The sequence below is a fragment of the Littorina saxatilis genome, linkage group LG1, assembly GCF_037325665.1.
Source record: "Littorina saxatilis isolate snail1 linkage group LG1, US_GU_Lsax_2.0, whole genome shotgun sequence".
Taxonomy (NCBI): Eukaryota; Metazoa; Mollusca; class Gastropoda; order Littorinimorpha; family Littorinidae; genus Littorina; species Littorina saxatilis.
Window position 1 is genome coordinate 41,474,019 of NC_090245.1, and position 18,421 is coordinate 41,492,439.

Sequence of the window (18,421 nt, forward strand, 5' to 3'; positions counted from 1 at the left end):
GATTACAAACTAAATCACACACACACACACTAACACCAACACACACTAACAGACACATACACTGACACAAATATACACTTACAAACACACATCTTTCTTTCTTTCTTTATTTGGTGTTTAACGTCGTTTTCAACCACGGAGGTTATATCGCGACGGGGAAAGGGGGGGAGATGGGATAGAGCCACTTGTCAATTGTTTCTTGTTCACAAAAGCACTAATCAAAAAATTGCTTCAGGGGCTTGCAACGTAGTACAACAAACACACATTCACACACATTAGCAGTAACAAACACATACAATACATGTACTAAGAAACACACCAATGTATACACACACAGACACACACACACACACAGGCACACACACACACAGGCACACAAGCGCACACACACACACACACACAGGCGCAAGTCCACATATGCAAAATCAAAAGTCTCAGCCCAATTTGTAACAACAGAGAAAGAAACAGAGAGAAAGAGAGAGAGAGAGATTGTGTGTGTTGCAAGCATTACACAACTGATATTGAAATTAAGCACCACAGAAAACAAGAAGAGCAAACGCTCGATCGAGTCACTTTCGCAGTTCTGAATATTATATGAGGCATCAGATGGACAGGAAGAAATTGCTATTCACAACACAATGCATTCCTGAAGAATGAGATTGCATGGATCGAGCAACAAAATATTTACCTTGGCATTAAAAATACTCTCATTAATCTCACATAAACAAACCCCATTAATAACTTAATTCACATAAACTAGCATCATTAATTTTTTTTCGAAGCAATCATATTAACAGTAGACACACTAACATTTGTTACTCTTAGAGCTGTGTCACTTTTATAGTTTACGAGAAAAGCCCAACGTTAAGTTGTGTGTTGACGAACAGGAAAGGCTAGTTATCTCCCCTGTGTTTCCGATAACGTTTGTAAAAAGCTACAGATGTAAATAATTTGATGTAAAGAATAATCCTATAAAGTTTGAATCAAATCCGATGAATAGTTTCAGAGATATGATATTTCAATTTTTTTCCTTCAAGACATACCTGTGACCTTGAAAAAGGTCAAAGGTCACCAAAGCAGACGTCAAAGTGTAGAGGTCACTGGGAGTCACGTTCACATAAAATTTGAGCCCGGTCACTTTTATAGTTTCCGAGAAAAGCCCAACGTTAAGTTGTGTGTTGCCGAACAGAAAAGGCTAGTTATCTCCCTTGTTTTTCTGATAACGTTCGTAAAAGGCTACAGATGTAAAAACTTTGATCTAAAGAATAATCCTACAAAGTTTCAATCACATCCGATGAACTTTGTCAAAGATATAAAATGTCTAATTTTTCCTTTGACGCTGACCTGTGACCTTGAAAAAGGTCAAAGGTCAACGAAACCATCGTTAAAGTGTAGAGGTCATTGGAGGTCACGACTAAACACAAAATATGAGCCCGATCGCTTTGATAGTTTCCGAGAAAAGTCCAACGTTAAGGTGGTGTCTACGGACGGACGGACGGCCGGACAGACTAACACTGACCGATTACATAGAGTCACTTTTTCTCAAGTGACTCAAAAAAGACGACACTGATTTAAACAATTCACTTACTGGTCAACAGTGTGAACTTTCAGCACAGACAACGGAAACTTCGATGTTTTTTCCCTCTTCCGATTGAATAATTTTGGTACAATCATCTGTCATCAATGAACTCATCAGTCTTCCCACCAGTCCAGACACCTCCCCACCAATTGCAGACTTGCTTGTTATCTGAGCGAATAAAAATCAATATAAATACATGTGCACAGGAATGAGAACAAGGATTCTCAGTTATCACAAAAACAAACAAGCACAGAATGACAACATGTTTTCCTAAATGTTATTAAAAACAGAAAAGTTCATCATACCAGTCCATCACTGAAACAGAAACGGTTGATATTGAATTTATGAGTGTGTGTGTGTGTGTGTGTGTGTGTGTGTGTGTGTGTGTGTGTGTGTGTGTGTGTGTGTGTGTGGGGGGGGGGGGTCTGTTACAAGCAATAAACAACTGACAACAATAATTATACATGTACCAAATTGTACTCACTGTTTTCAAAGCTGATAATTGTAAACCTTGATGGGTTGTCCCCTTCCAACTGCATGCTTTGGTACAGCCATCCTTCAGACTGTGGCCCCCTCCCATTGCCACCCCCATCTCCGATTGTAGACAGGATTTTTTCATCTGAAAGAAATAATGTCCAATTAATACGAATTTGCACAAAGGACTGGAAACAGAATTGTAAGTAATTCTGATTTAACCAACAAATGTACAAAAGCACAATGATAGATTATTTTCCCTAATATGTTCCAACTGACAGTTGAGTAATTACAGGTCACCAGAAAGGTCCACCACTGAAACAGGAACAGTTCAAATTGGAGTTTGTGTGTGTGTGTGTGTGTGTATATGTGGAAAGGGGTGGGGTGGGGTGGGGGATGCGTGTGTACATGTGTGTGTGTGTGTATATGTGGAAAGGGGTGGGGTGGGGTGGGGGATGCGTGTGTACATGTGACTGTATGTTTTGCAAGCATTACACAACTGATTATAATAATTATACAACAAATTGTTCTGTCAGTTACATTGAAAACTCATTTAAAAAAAACACTTACTGTTTTCCAATGCAAACCTTCAGCTTGTTGAAGAATGGAAACTGGTTTTGCTTTTTACCATCCAAATGCGATGAACGGCCATGCCATCAATCGGCTCACTTTTTTTTTGACCAGTTAAGGCACCTCCCCACCAAATGCAGACAGTTTTTTTTGTGGTATAACTATAAATCTGAAAGAATAAAAGCTATTTATTATGCACAACAGAATCATAAAAGGAATAGATTCTTAGTTCAAATCACCATTTCAGGCAACAACAACAATAAAGAAAAACAGCAAACACCTAAACACACACACACACGGTGACACACACACAGTGACACACACACACACACACAAACACACACACACATAAGAAACAAACACACTTTTTAGTCTTATATTCCAAGAAAAATACATAATAAAAAAGAAAAAGTCTCAATAATTAGCAAATCTATATCTTCCAAGTTCACTGAGGCAATACTCACTCAAAGTTTGTAAAACTCTTGAAACCAGTCCAGTAATTATGTCTTGCGCCTTCGGTCTTAGTATTGGACTGTCCAGTCTGGTTCGTTTCTGTTGGTGTATCACATAGTGCTCTTGCAACTGCCAGTTTTCAATCTTCCCAACGCATTTGTTGACAACGTGCCGTTACGTCCAAGTTCGATAACTAGGAACGAAAATTCTGAGTGACCTCCCTTGATCGCCAAGGGACAGTACTCTCAGTCTCAACCTTTCACAGTGGAATCGAAATTAAAAAAAGTTTCTGTAACAGTTTTTAAAACGCTAGCAACTTCAAAGCCAGTGTGACTGCTGACACATGTATAAGATAACATGCTACACTTCAGCATATATCAGGACTAATAGTAATACAGATCTTGTGACGCTGAGGCGAATGGCAAATGGAACTTTCAGCAGGAAGAAATTCAGGTAATGTTGAACTGTGCTGTTGTAAATTCATAGTTCACGATCCGTTGGCATTGTGATTGTTGACTTATTTTTCATACGAGTCACAAATATCAAAGCAATATCATGCATAACGATTGGAAAGGTGGATTTCTCTCTCTTTCTTTCCTGCCTTCTGTCTCTTTCTCAGTTTCAGTCTCTCTCTCTGTCTTTGTCTGTCTGTTACTCTCTCTCTCTCAATCTGAGACTTTCTCTCTCTCTCAATCTGATACTTTCCACACATGTGCACGCAGGGCACTTACTGTTCAATCTTACAGCTTCAGGTCAAATGCATAACTGTACAGTAAATAAGAGATCTCAGGAGAGGCATGGGGAGTTATTTTCGAAAATGATCTATTCAAAGACACTTAAAAATAAAAGTTAAATTTTTAAAACAAGGTTTGATTGACAACTGCTCTCTCCCCTCCCCCCACTCTATTCCCACTCTCTATCTCTCTGTCTTCATTAACAAGTAAAGATTTGAGTGTGTTTAGACTATTGTAATTAATGCAATTCACACATCAATGCTTTCAATTTTCATTGCAGGGTGGGAGGAATTACCATGAGGATGGAACAGAAAGCATTCACAGGGATGTAAACTACAAGGTACAACCCCGACATTCTGGCTGTTGAGGCCAAGTAAGTGTGTGTCACTGTGTGTGTGTGTGTGTGTGTGTGTGTGTGTTTGCAGGTAAAATCCTTGTTTAACGCTAAGATGAATCAGAATGTTCCAGCAGTCATATTATTATATTTATAACAGAAAATCATATTTGAGAGAAGGCAGTGTTATTGTCAGGCCTCAGCCTAGGGTCATTGATACATGCTGATATTATATGACGCATTGTTCTAATCCTTGGCTGGTCGGCCATCACATCATTTCGGCATGTTGGAGGTCTTCCGACAGAACAATTTGTTGTAGCTGGGACATCTTTACCTATGCATATTTTTAGTCAAGGTCCAACTGACATTCTATTGTCTTAGTCTGGGGAAAATTTTGTTGGAAGGTGTTCTGTGTGAGTGTGTGTGGGTGGGGTGGGGGTGTAGGTGGACGGGTTGGTAGGGCTGTTATCCGTGCCAGGCAGCATTGACATAGAGCATTTCATTCAAACACACAATGATGCTATCAAAGTTAGCAAATTCACAGAAGTAAATTCAACAATATTGGCATAATGCAAAGACAATTTAAACCTTATTTACCTTCAGTTCTATGTTCAGCAAAGAACAGCAAAGAACACCAACAAAGAAGACATAATTATAGTGTTTACACTGAAGTTCTGAAATAACACTGAATTCTTTGTTTTAAGATTGTTGCATTCTTTGTCTTTGCAGGTGTCATAGCATGTGGAGCAGATCTTCAAAGTCGCCTATTGCAGACATGTCATCGTCTGCACTGGTTGTATCAACAACTTTTTCCATGGCTACTGCTGCAGATTTTACAAATATATCGTCTGCTGCAAATTCAACAACTTCTTTGTCTGCTGGTGCTGCAAACTTAACAACTTCTGTGTCTGCTCCTGTTTAAAATTCAACAATTCTTGTTGTCTGGAGCTGCTGCAAAGTGAATGACTTCTTTGTTTGCTGCTGCAGATTTAACAAGTATATCGTCTGCTGCAAATTCAAGAACTTTTTTTGTCTGCCGCTGCTCCTGCTGCAAACTTAACAACTTCTGTGTCTGCTCCTGCTTAAAACTCAACAATTCTTGTTGTCTGGAGCTGCTGCAAAGTGAATGACTTCTTTGTGTGCTGCTGCAGATTTAACAAATATATCGTCTGCTGTAAATTCAACAACTTCTTTGTCTGCTGCAGATACTACACATTCAACAACTTCTGTGTCTGCTCCTGCTTCAAATTCAACAATTCTTTTTATCTGCTGCTGCAAAGTGAGCGACTTCTTCCTCTGCTGGTGGTGTTGCAAATAACCTCATATTTCCTTGTCTCTTCTGGCATCATTTCAGATGTATAATATATATCTGCAAAGACTTTTTTAAACCCAAAAGATGGAATAGAATTGGTAAATTTCTAGGTACAGAACCTAAAAGTGTGATATATCCAAACTCACTTCTAGAAACTTTAGAACTGATTCAACTTTTGACATTTTCATCATGGTTGTGTATTTTTTATTTTTTATATTGTGGAAATATCAGGGAATGATGAATAAATGTTTAGAACATATTCTCAAAACATGTTTCTAATGGTTTTATTTATTTGTCTTTTGTTTTGTTTTATGTTAGCATGTACACTGTTTGGCTCAAAATATGAGACCTGGCCAGTACCATCCTTCCAATGAGACAGAGATCAAAAATCAACAGCCTGCATGCTCTCCGGATTAAGTAATACAACAAGATAAAATAGCGTTAGCTGCAAAGTTAACCATTCTCACCAAAAACCTTTTTCAAACTTTGATTTGTTGGTGTTTGCTTGTCTTTTTTTAACACGGTTTTAGCTACATATATAACAAACACTACAACAACAGCAGACAGAAAAGATTATGGGAAATGCATCTTCAAATAAGAAAAAAAAATTACAAAGCAAAAAAAAAATTTAAATACAATTATTTTCCTTATGATTTGTTTGATTATGTTTTTGGGGGTTCTTTTTAATGTTAGCACTCAACGTGAAAAATACATTCAAACAGCAGTTGTATTATACTTTTATTTTGGTCAAATTGACATTAGCGGTAAACGTTAAATTAACGTTAATTTAACGTTATATTATGGTTTTATTTTGGTTAAATTAACGTTTAATGTTAACGTTAATTTAACGTTTATCTTGATGAGTAAACTAACCTAAATCTAACGTTAATTTAAGGTTCGCCATAAAACGTGAAAGAAACGTAGCCATAAAGCATAAAACTAACGTTAATTTAACGTTACATTATGTTTTTTTTTAATTTTTTTTTTTTTTAACAAATACATTTTTTTGAAAGGTTTGTTTTTGATATATTATGCCAATTAAAAAAAAATTATATTTAAAAAAAAAAAAAAATTTTTGACATTTAAAAAAAAAAAGTTTCTTGTTCAAGTTGTTGCCACCACAACAATAACTTTTTTTTTTTTTTTTTTTTTTTTTGATTTTGCTTTGATTTTGAACGGTTATGTGTCAACGTTTATTTAACGTTTTTTTTAACGTTTCAGTGCAAACCGTTTTTTAATTGTTTTCGGGCAAACGTTAAATTAACGTTTGAAATTGGTTTGATTTTGAACGGTTATGTGTCAACGTTTATTTAACGTTTTTTTAACGTTTCAGTGCAAACCGTTTTTTAATTGTTTTCGACCAAACGTTAAATTAACGTTTAAATATGGTTTGATATTGAACGGTTATGTGCTAACGTTTATTTAACGTTATTTTAACGTTTCAATGCAAACCGTTTTATATTGGTTTTCAGGCAAACGTTAAATTAACGTTAAAAAATGGTTTGATATTGAACGGTTATGTGTCAACGTTTATTTAACGTTATTTTAACGTTTCAATGCAAACCGTTTTATATTGGTTTTCAGGCAAACGTTAAATTAACGTTTAAAAAAGGTTTGCCATGAAAACGGTTTGCTTGTTAACGTTAATTTAACGTTAATTTAACGTTTGCTTTATAACCGTTTTTCTGCTAACGTTAATTTAACGTTGATTTAACGTTTAATGCTAACCGTAAACCAAAATCTAACCATGCAAACGTTAAATTAACGTTAAATTAACGTTAGCATGCTATCAGGGTTGAACGTTATAACATTTAGAGGGTCACCTAGAATCCGTCCTGATTGGTCAAAAAGCCATATGAGGCACTGAACTGGTACTAAAATAAAATAATGTGCTGACAAATTTAAGCTTCTTTTTTAATACAGTAACAGGATAGATTTCTCCCCCGAAAACTACAGAAAATTGGCCATTTTGACCTCCATAATGTAACATCTTACAAGTAAGTGTAGTTGGACCTGTCTTTAACGACAGTTTAAAACGAGTTGTTATCGCAATTAAAGAAAGCCGCCGTTGGCTACTCGGGTGGTGTCTTATCGCTTTCAAGAGTATGTCAAGAGGTGTGTATGGGGTGCGCTCAAGCGCAGAAGACAACGTGATTGCATTCGGCTAACTCAGAGCCGTCCCGCCCGCCTGGTACGTTTAGCAGTCGGTATAACGAGATGGTAGTGTATGAATTTTATTTATTGGTGATGTAGAGATAGTACAATGTCATTAAAAAAAAAAAATTCAAAACAAACATGAGTTTAAAGGTTGTGAAAGACAGGTTGTGAACGTTAGTTTGACCGAAACTGGCAGCCGCAAACACATAATAACAAACAATCAATATTATGATAGATTCTGGATAAATAATGTATTATAATGTGCATCTTGTAGGTGATTGTGCTTTTAATAATTTTCAGATTTGTTTTCCCTGTTAATGCTGATGCCACAGTACTAGTTGATTTTTATAGGGAGAAAATGGTTTTGTTTTAAAATGTTCATTATGTACATTGCTTTGTAATTTTGTTAACACATTAATTTTGTGAAACGCCCAGAACCATGTCAGGATTTGCAATACATAAAAAAACTTTATTATTGTTTTATCTTTTTATATTTAGTCAAGTTTTGACTAAATATTTTAACATCGAGGGGGAATCGAAACGAGGGTCGTGGTGTATGTGCGTGTGTGCATGTGTGTGTGTGTGTAGAGCGATTCAGACTAAACTACTGGACCGATCTTTATGAAATTTGACATGAGAGTTCCTGGGTATGAAATCCCCGAATGTTTTTTTCATTTTTTTAATAAATGTCTTTGATGACGTCATATCCGGCTTTTTGTGAAAGTTGAGGCGGCACTGTCACGCCCTCATTTTTCAACCAAATTGGTTGACATTTTGGTCAAGTAATCTTCGACGAAGCCCGGACTTCGGTATTGCATTTCAGCTTGGTGGCTTAAAAATTAATTAATGACTTTGGTCATTAAAAATCGGAAAATTGTAAAAAAAAATAAAAATTTATAAAACGATCCAAATTAACGTTCATCTTATTCTCCATCATTTGCTGATTCCAAAAACATATAAATATGTTATATTCGGATTAAAAACAAGCTCTGAAAAATAAATATATACAAATTATTATCAAAATTAAATTGTCCAAATCAATTTAAAAACACTTTCATCTTATTCCTTGTCGGTTCCTGATTCCAAAAACATATAGATATGATATGTTTGGATTAAAAACACGCTCAGAAAGTTAAAACAAAGAGAGGTACAGAAAAGCGTGCTATCCTTCTTAGCGCAACTACTACCCCGCTCTTCTTGTCAATTTCACTGCCTTTGCCATGAGCGGTGGACTGACGATGCTACGAGTATACGGTCTTGCTGAAAAATGGCATTGCGTTTAGTTTCATTCTGTGAGTTCGACAGCTACTTGACTAAATATTGTATTTTCGCCTTACGCGACTTGTTTATGATTACTATTACCATTATCAGTATATAAGAGGGACCACGCTTATACCGAAACTGCAATTTAAACAAAATTAATGTTGAAGAAATCAAAAATACATCGAACACATTTCACGCTTTGATTTAACTTATGTTTCCAGCTCGTCACAGACACAGCCTAAGTGCGAAGGCCTGTCTTGAAGCAGAAACGCTTTTGGTGTTCTAGTCGCTTCACACTTTAAGTCAAGTGTCATTCAGTCCGTCTCTCACAATATCACACCTATCCGCGAAAATAGGCAATAGGCCACGATGGGCCATGTCAGGGAACAGAAGTAGCTCGCTGACTGTCTGATTTTTTTCCCGAGATTTTATTACCTCTCTGGGCCATAAGATGTGGACTACCTTGGGATGGGACAATAAAGTAATGAGAGAGAAAAATCTAATATATTCCTTGACTTTGGGGTAGCGCGACTCTGTTGCAGCTAACTTTCATGTGGGAGAAATAGGCCCTGTCGGAGAACAGAAGTAGCTCGCTGAGTGTCTGATTTTTTCCGAGCTTTTATTACCTCTCTGGGCCATACGATGTGGACTACCTTGTGGTTTGTTTGTTGTTTGTTACGTGTAAGGATTACCCACATGACAAGCAAACAATACATAATTCGTTTGATCTTATCGAGGTTATCGTTCCGAATAAGTTGTTGTATATACTGTAAACATTCCACTTTTAAACACATTTTTAAAACACCTGTTGTGAACACTGAATGAATTACTCTTTTACAAAAATAACACTTGAATAACACACACTAAATAATGTTTACCATTTGTGCTACTTTTACCAGTTGAATTAAACAAACTTCACCAACAAAGTATTGCGACAAATTACGCACCCGAATTAAGGCATTAATTCCCATGTCATTTTGTTCAATTTGTCTATGCTACTACCCGTAGTACATGTAGTATGTAGTCAAAATAGTCGGAAAGTTTCAAAGCAAACTAACAAGTCCTTGCTGACATACAGCGCTTTTTCGCATAATGCCCCTCGTAATTAACGCAAAAAACTCCCGATTTTGACCGCACATACGATCGACACCTGCATCAGAAGGAATAGCATAGAACACAAAATATGCGAGCGTGTGAATCCGTGATTTGTAAAAATGTAAAACAATCGCCCCGCGATTTACAAATCACGTAAATGCGCCGGATATTTTCTTGTCATCTCCAAAGTCAAGGGATCTATTAAATGTTTTCAATAAGGAATCAGAAAGGCCATATACATTCCGCTCCGCGCATATCTATTAAAATCCTTCGGCAACAAATTATTGCGACAAATTACGCACCCAAATTAAGGCATTAATTCCTATGTCATTTCGTTCAATTTGTCTATGTACTACCCGTAGTAGCTTACATGTAGTATGTAGGCAAAATATTCGGAAAGTTTCAAAGCAAACTAACAAGTCCTTGCTGACATACAGCGCTTTTTGGCATAATGCCCTTAGTAATTGACGCAAAAACTCCTGTTTTTGATCGTAAATGCGATCGACACCTGCATCAGAAGGAATCCCGTCGCGATATAACCTTCGTGGTTGAAAACGACGTTAAACACCAAATAAAGAAAGAATCAGAAGGAATAGCATAGAAGACGTAATATGCGAGCGTGTTAACCCGTGATTCGTAAAAATGTAAAACAATCGCCCCGCGATTTACAAATCACGTAAATACGCCCGATATTTTCTTGTCATCTCCAAATTAAGTCAAGGGATGTATTAAATGTTTTGATTCTTATTTCATTACTTTTTTGTCCCATCGCTGGGATATTCGGGTCAATTCCCCCCAATGGAAGGCTAGCAGGAACAAAGTCGCGCTTCCTCCAAATCAGGGGATCTATCAGATGTTTTTTCTTCTTTACTTCATTGTCCAATCACTGGGAAATTCGGGGCGTTTCCTCCCTGTGGAAAGCTAGCAGCAACAGAGACACGCTACCTCAAAGTCAAGGGATATATTAGATTGTTGTTTTTCATTACTTTATTGTCTATTCGCTGGGAAATTCGGGTCGCTTCCTCCCAGTGAAAAGCTATCAGCAACCGAGTCGCACTACCCCAAAGTCAAGGGATATATTAGATTTTTTTTCTCTCATTACTTTATTGTCCCATCGCTGGGAAATTCGGGCGCTTCCTCGCAGAGAAAAGCTAGCAGCAACAAAGTCGCGATACCCCGAAGTCAAGGGATCTATAAGATGTTTTTGTCATTAATGTATTTTCCCGTCGCTGGGAAATTCGGGTCGCATTCTCCCAGAAGAAAGCTAGTAGCAACAGAGTTGCGCTACCCCAAAGTCAAGGGATCAATTAGATTTATTTAATTCTTTTCATTATTTTATTGTCCCATCGCTCAAAAATTCGGATTTGTTTTCTTTATGCTAAAAATCGTAATATTTTATCTATCGAGTCCAAACCACCCCCACCACCCAGCGTGGACGGCTTCACTGTGTCACAATGTGGATGCAAAGAAAGACAAAAATATCTACTGAAAGAGCACACGCCGACGACGAGCAATATCTAGTAAAACTGCAGACGGGTCACCTGCAGACTCAGCCGTGTGTGTATGTGTGTGTGTGTGTGTGTAATCCAGCAGCGTGCTTACAACAACAACAACAACAACAACAACAAACACAAAAAACACCTAATAAAAAATGTTTAAAAAAAACACAATAAATACCGGTTAAGGGATATGAAACAAATCAGTCAATCTGTCGCTCGAAACAAAAATATCAACACTAAAAACCAGCCATATATGACGTAATGTGAGTAGTTTTGACAGCATCGCTGATCACCTACCTTAATTCTGTTTTCACATATTAATGTTTAAAACAAACATAAACTTTGAAAATAATTCTCTGAGAATGTTAGGACAGTTCCACTCATCTTGAACTCAGGTCAAAAGGAGTTCAGGTCATTCTCTCCCTGACAGGATGCCTTGAGATTCCTTGTCTGGCAAGGAAACCGATTTTTGTGTGTGTGTGTGTGCATATTTAGAGCTTTTTGTAATGTATTATTGATATAAGCAGATTCGCGATCGTCGATAATGATTTTTCATGGTGTTTTGTCATTTTAAAATTACGAAGGAATTGAAATGTAAGACAGTTTCAAGCGAGCTATTTTTCGCGGCTGTATTTACTGTGCAAACAATTCTAAATATGACAAAAGTGTCACGTGATAATCAACCGTTTGGTTTCGGCGCTCACTGGAGCAGACGATTTTTTCTGTAACCAGTTGACAGAGATGAAACCATATATTACGGTCTCCTTCCGGCAGCAGTCCCAAAATTTCGACTTGTTTTGACCTTAGAACGATGTCTTTATCATAACTGTGAAGAACAGAACGGAGATCACTGTCGAAGTCGGCCAATCTGCAATCATTTTCGTCTCGCGAACACTGATCTCAAATTTAGATCAGTGCTCGCGAAAAACATATGGGAGATAACTCTGTATTCTTTTTTTTTTATATAGGTTCGCGTAGGACTGTAGCGTCCGGTCAGAGAGACAACTGGCAATAGCCGTAGAGCGATGCTTATCAGAATGAGTTCCACTGAGTCCAACATAATCAAATATAGTGCCGAAAAATTAAAGCTTCTTTTTTAATACAATAACAGGATAGATTGTTCCAAAAAAAACTACAGAAAATTGGCCATTTTGACCTCCATAATGTAACATCTTAAAAGTAAGTGTAGTTGGACCTGTCTTTAACGACAGTTTGAAACTGTCTACCCGAGTTGTTATCGCAATTAAAGAAAGCCGCCGTTGGCTACTCGGGTGGTGTCTTATCGCTTTCAAGAGTATGTCAAGAGTATGTCAAGAGGTGTGTATGGGGTGCACTCAAGCGCAGAAGACAACGTGATTGCATTCGGCTAACTGAGAGCCGTCCCGTCCGTCTGATACGTTTAGCAGTCGGTATAGCGAGATGGTAGTGTATGAATTTTATGTATTGGTGATGTAGAGATAGTACAATGTAATTAAAAAAATAAATTTAAAACAAACATGATTTTAAAGGTTGTGAAAGACAGGTTGTGAACGTTAGTTTGGGCCGAAACTGGCAGCCGCAGTCCGTTTAGACATGTGATCGCAGTTGACAAGTAAGCAATATCTTAAAACATGTCGCGTAGACGAAATTAATACATTCAGTCAACCCTTCGAACTCACATTATGAAAGACAATACGAAGACAAAACTCAATACCTGTGTCGATTTCATACCTGACGGCGACCGCTATCGCGTTCACGCCACAGAAAGCCAGTATAGCGCAGTAGTGTAAAGCGCTTCTTATGAAATTGTGCTTTTTCTATTGTATATTAATTTTTTTTCGAGCTTGTTTTAATCCAAACAGGACATTAAACGTTGTATGTATTTTTGACCAAAATAGGACATTTTACACAGATCGAAACAGTCAGTGTTCCTCCGAGACCGCGCTAGCGGTCGAGGTGAACGACTGTCGAGATATGTGTAAATTGTCATATTTTGGTAAAAAAATACAAATAAAATTTATGTATCTGGGTAGAATTTCTTGTAGTTTTTATGATTGAACGCACACAAACATGCACTATTTTGTAGTCTCGGCTGGCCGCCTAAACAGACGTTTTGTCGGCCTCTGACGTCACATAGCTCAAAGAAGGGAAATCCAGTGTTCAATCGATACACATAGATTTGTTTATGGAATCAGAAAATGATCAAGAATAAGATTACATCTTTTTGGATCGATTCATCACATTTTATTTTTAAATACAATTTTCTGACTTTTAATGGCCAAACTCAAAAAATAATTTGCAAGCTTTAATCCTGAAATGCAATCTTGTTGTCCGGATTTTGTCGAAAGTTACTTTTACAGAATTTTAATCAAATGAATCCAAAAATGAGGGTGTGACAGTGCCACCAAAACTTGTACAAAATGCCAGATATTACGTCATCAAAGAAACGTATCCTCCAGTAGTCCAGTAGTTTTATCTGAATGGCTCTACACATACATACACACAGACCCACAGACCCACAGACACGTACTACGTAGGCCCTACACCACAACCCTAGTCACGATTCCCCATCTAAGTTAAAACATTTAGTCAAAACTTTACAATATGTTAAAAAATATATATATATATATTTCGTGTGGTCGTTATAGACAAAGTGGTGGACAAGCTTTCATTGGACAGGTTTGATTGCACGATCGGACTAAAGATTCAAACACACCGATTGGCTTCAAGGGAGCCCGGGTAGCTCAGGTTGTGGACTTGTGATCCTAGGGTCGCGGGTTCGAATCTCGGCCGGGGCCCAGATATGTCATAATGATATACTACAACAACAAAAGTTCATGGAAAGATAGAAACGCTTACTTGCGTTGCAACTTTCAAAACATTTAAGAGTAATTCGCAGTCGGCTGCAGGTCGAACATCATGGAAAATTACATATGAAAATCCGGACGAGGAAGTAAACTTTACCAAAACATTATTGCGAGAAATGTCGCGACAAAACTGCCGGTTGTTGTTATTTTTCTACCTCAAATGCACTCGACATCTGCATGAGTAGGAATAGCATAGAACACAAAATACGCATGCTAACTTAACAAGACAACATGTTCTAGGTAGATAATGTTTGACTTTCTTCTCTCATGTAAAAGTTGTATATCATCTATATTGTTGTATCATAACAGAATTCAGACGTTCAAACGATTTCTGAAACAGACGTGTGCTGCCTGCTACATATATCATTAAACAAATCAAGCCAGTGATGTTGAGAAGAAAAAAATATCGACAACCAACTATACCACAACGACAACAATCGATAATTTTGCGCACAAAACAAAAAAAACTTTCGGGAAATAGAAGTCAAGTAAGCTGATCAACTGAAAGAAGAATGAATCTGAATACACATATTTTTTCTTCTTTACCCCTGTCTCCACCCCCTGACCTTGGTTCGGCGCGTCGTTAACAGATACTATGATTTGACACGATCGTTACCTCACAGACGACACGACTCGCCGCGTCTACCTCTCCCTGTGTGCTTCTGTAGCGGCATGTATAGGATGAAAAATATTAATTAATTTATTTTTGTTGTTGAGCAACGGTTTTTACGAACACATAGTGTTAAATAAAACCTTGAAAGAAAAATGATTGTTGTGTATGCATGAACCGCGCACAAGTTCTATCACGCCTCTTCTGAGCGGCTCCCGTTCCACCAAGGGCAACATTTTTTTCTGCCAACGATTTATTGCATGAAGAAATCAAGTTGACACCTTCTTCGAGCTTCGTGGTCCGCCAGTAAAGTAGCGCACATACTAAATACATTCATCCATTGGCCCAAATGGTCATGTGATAAACCCAACGCTCCGCCCACTCCACTCAAAACACTTGACCGCCGCGTCAATGAAATCTTCGCTGGTGTTTATTGGATGGTCTGTTTTGTTACAGGCCGAACGCTGCCCGTCTTACAGAAGGCTCATAAGACCGCGTAAAAGCCATACCACGTTGAAATCAGCGGTTCTCTTCTAAAAGCGTGATTGACATTGTCAGTTAGTCAAGCAAACGAATGCACGCGTTCACGCATGCACACACGTTTGTTCTGCGAATTGTTTGCTTGTTTCTCTATGATTTGTTAATGCGTGCGCGTGTTTGTATGTGTGTTTATCACCAGTCGACATAATTACTGAAATACTCAATTCTTTGGACGCAACAGCACTCTGCACTTTCAAGCATGTACTACATGTACTGTTTTTGTACATGGGGTTAACACACGTTGTTTTGCATAGAAATCTTAATTCGTTAAGCGGGGAATACTTTAAAAAACAAAACCCACATGTTTTAACGATTCACGTAATGTTGCTTAGCTAACACAACAATTCGCCAAGAAAAATGTACTTAGCATACCCATTCCTAAAACGAGTATAAAGGATCTTAGTTGGAAAAAAAAGGGAAGTTTTGTTTTTGTTTTTTAAGTAAGTCGCCCAAGCGCTCTATCAACTTGGCTAAAAACAAATCTTTGAAAAAAAACACAACTAACTACACACACACACACATACACACACACACACACGAAAAAATAAAAGAAAAGAGAAACACACACTAATGTGACATGATATAACTGAGTTTGCTGAAAACTGACGAAAAAGTACAAGACCGGAAAATCGCAAATGCTTACGCATAAACTTTTACAATTTCTTAGAAGCGCTCCGAACAGACACAATCACACACTCACATGCAACTTAGAAAAGCACTTCACTGGACAGTTCGGGTTGCAATTTTGGTTATTGTAATTATGTAACCACACACGTACCATCTGAACATCAGTGTCTAAGTGTTCAGTTATTCACACGGGTTTCATCTGCTTGGGTAATGGATTACAACTAAATAGCACTGAAAAAATTAATTTAAAGAATCAAGAATCAAACGCAAAAGAGATTATCGCCAGAAGGTGAAATCCTGTTTGTATGAAAAGAAATAATCGGCAACGGTAACGGAGCATTTTACAGTTAGTTATTTCAGATGTTTCCAAATTACATCACTGCGAATGTCTCTTGGGCTTCGAAAGGTGGATGTCGCCGGGGAAAAATCACTAAAACGGCTTATTTATTTCTTTATTTGTAAATGAAGTCCTTCCAATACGTATCAATGATTTGGATCACCACCTCAGGTTTGCCTAGGAAGGCGTAATCAATATTTTCAATTTTACGCCGGCAATAAATGTTTACTTTGCGCGTAAAACATATATTAAGAGCGTACAATTCATCAACAGTAATTAAAACAAACAGAAAATCAACAAACTAACTTACAAACAAGCAAAGGGACACGAGAAGAAAAACAAGTCGCGTAAGGCGAAAATACAATATTTAGTCAAGTAGCTGTCGAACTCACAGAATGAAACTGAACGCAATGCAACGCAGCAAGACCGTATACTCGTAGCATCGTCAGTCCACCGCTCACGGCAAAGGCAGTGAAATTGACAAGAAGAGCGGGGTAGTAGTTGCGCTGAGAAGGATAGCACGCTTTTCTGTACCTCTCTTCGTTTTAACTTTCTGAGCGTGTTTTTAATCCAAACATATCATATCTATATGTTTTTGGAATCAGGAACCGACAAGGAATAAGATGAAAGTGTTTTAAATTGATTTCGAAAATTTAATGTTGATAATAAATTTTATATATTTAATTTTCAGAGCTTGTTTTTAATCCGAATATAACATATTTATATATGTGGATCGTTTTATAAATTTTTATTTATTTTTACAATTTTCAGATTTTTAATGACCAAAGTCATTAATTAATTTTTAAGCCACCAAGCTGAAATGCAATACCGAAGTCCGGGCTTTGTCAAAGATTACTTGACCAAAATTTCAACCAATTTGGTTGAAAAATGAGAGCGTGACAGTGCCGCCTCAACTTTCACGAAAAGCCGGATATGACGTCATAAAAGACATTTATCAAAAAAATGGAAAAAAGTCTGGGGATTTCCTACCCAGGAACTCTCATGTCAAATTTCATAAAGATCGGTCCAGTAGTTTAGTCTGAATCGCTCTACACACACACACACAGACACACACACACACGCACACACGCACGCACGCACATACACCACGACCCTCGTCTCGATTCCCCCTCTACGTTAAAACATTTAGTCAAAACTTGACTAAATGTAAAAAACAGAAACAGAAATGGGGGAGGGGAGCATATGGGGAGGTGGAGAGAGGCATTACAAAAACTTTCCTGTTGACGAAAGCAAAATGACGCGAAATGAACCCAATGATGGTTTTTTTCAAAAGTAATGTAGTAAGCTTACAAAAGTGTTCTTTTTTGGTTTGTTTTATGTGTTTTCCTTTTAACAGCCAACTGTCGCCCAATTAGGGACTGCTCTACATTATGCAAATGAATATGAATAGTTAATGGTTGAAAAGTGTGAAAAAGAGAGAGAAACAAAGAGAGAAACAGACTGGTAGAGAGAAGATGGAGAGAGGGAGGGAGGGATTCAAAGAACTGTTGCCGAAAGCAAGGCATCTCGAGATAATGGCCTATAACCTGTTCAGGAAAGTATGTTAAAAGCAATTAACCGCTGAACTCATCCTCTCTAAAGAGTACACTTCACACCAATCGCTGAAGTTTTCAAGGGGTCATAGAGTACACACATTGGACAATAGAGAGGCCGTAAAAGGGTCGCGTTGCCATTGGTCAACCTGACCACGTGATCAGCCTCGGCACAAAGCTACGTCCGTGGTCATGGAAACCCTTTCTAGTTCAGTCCTGGCTCGGAACAGTTTTTTTGTGGGGTTTTTTTCCGAACGATGTAGGCGTCTCCCAGGAATTGTTTTGGTTGGCGTGCGGAGCGGAGAGTTACAAATTACTTTAAAAGAAAACACTTTGGTTACTTCTCAGAGTGTTATGTATGGTCCGACTGAGGTGCCAGTAGCGGACGTTTTAAATGGAAACAAATTGAAACAACTTTTACAGCCCGGACTTCGGTAT

General features: G+C 37.7%; 2 long non-coding RNA genes across 2 annotated transcripts in view; one reads left to right on the forward strand and one right to left on the reverse strand.

The window, feature by feature from the left end:
• The window catches only part of LOC138969628 (uncharacterized), a 5,447-nt gene extending 2,220 nt beyond the window's left edge, over positions 1 to 3,227 (reverse strand). The window contains exons 1-4 of the long non-coding RNA XR_011456511.1: positions 3,088 to 3,227; positions 2,624 to 2,792; positions 2,064 to 2,198; positions 1,589 to 1,747 (exon numbers count right to left, since the gene is read on the reverse strand). This is a non-coding gene — a long non-coding RNA (uncharacterized lncRNA). The remainder of the gene's footprint in view (positions 1 to 1,588; positions 1,748 to 2,063; positions 2,199 to 2,623; positions 2,793 to 3,087) is intronic.
• A 162-nt stretch (positions 3,228 to 3,389) lies between these two features.
• LOC138969621 (uncharacterized) lies at positions 3,390 to 5,845 on the forward strand. Its single transcript, XR_011456510.1, has 3 exons — positions 3,390 to 3,529; positions 4,091 to 4,183; positions 4,874 to 5,845. It is a non-coding gene; the product is annotated as an uncharacterized lncRNA (long non-coding RNA).
• The last annotated feature ends 12,576 nt before the right edge of the window (positions 5,846 to 18,421 follow it).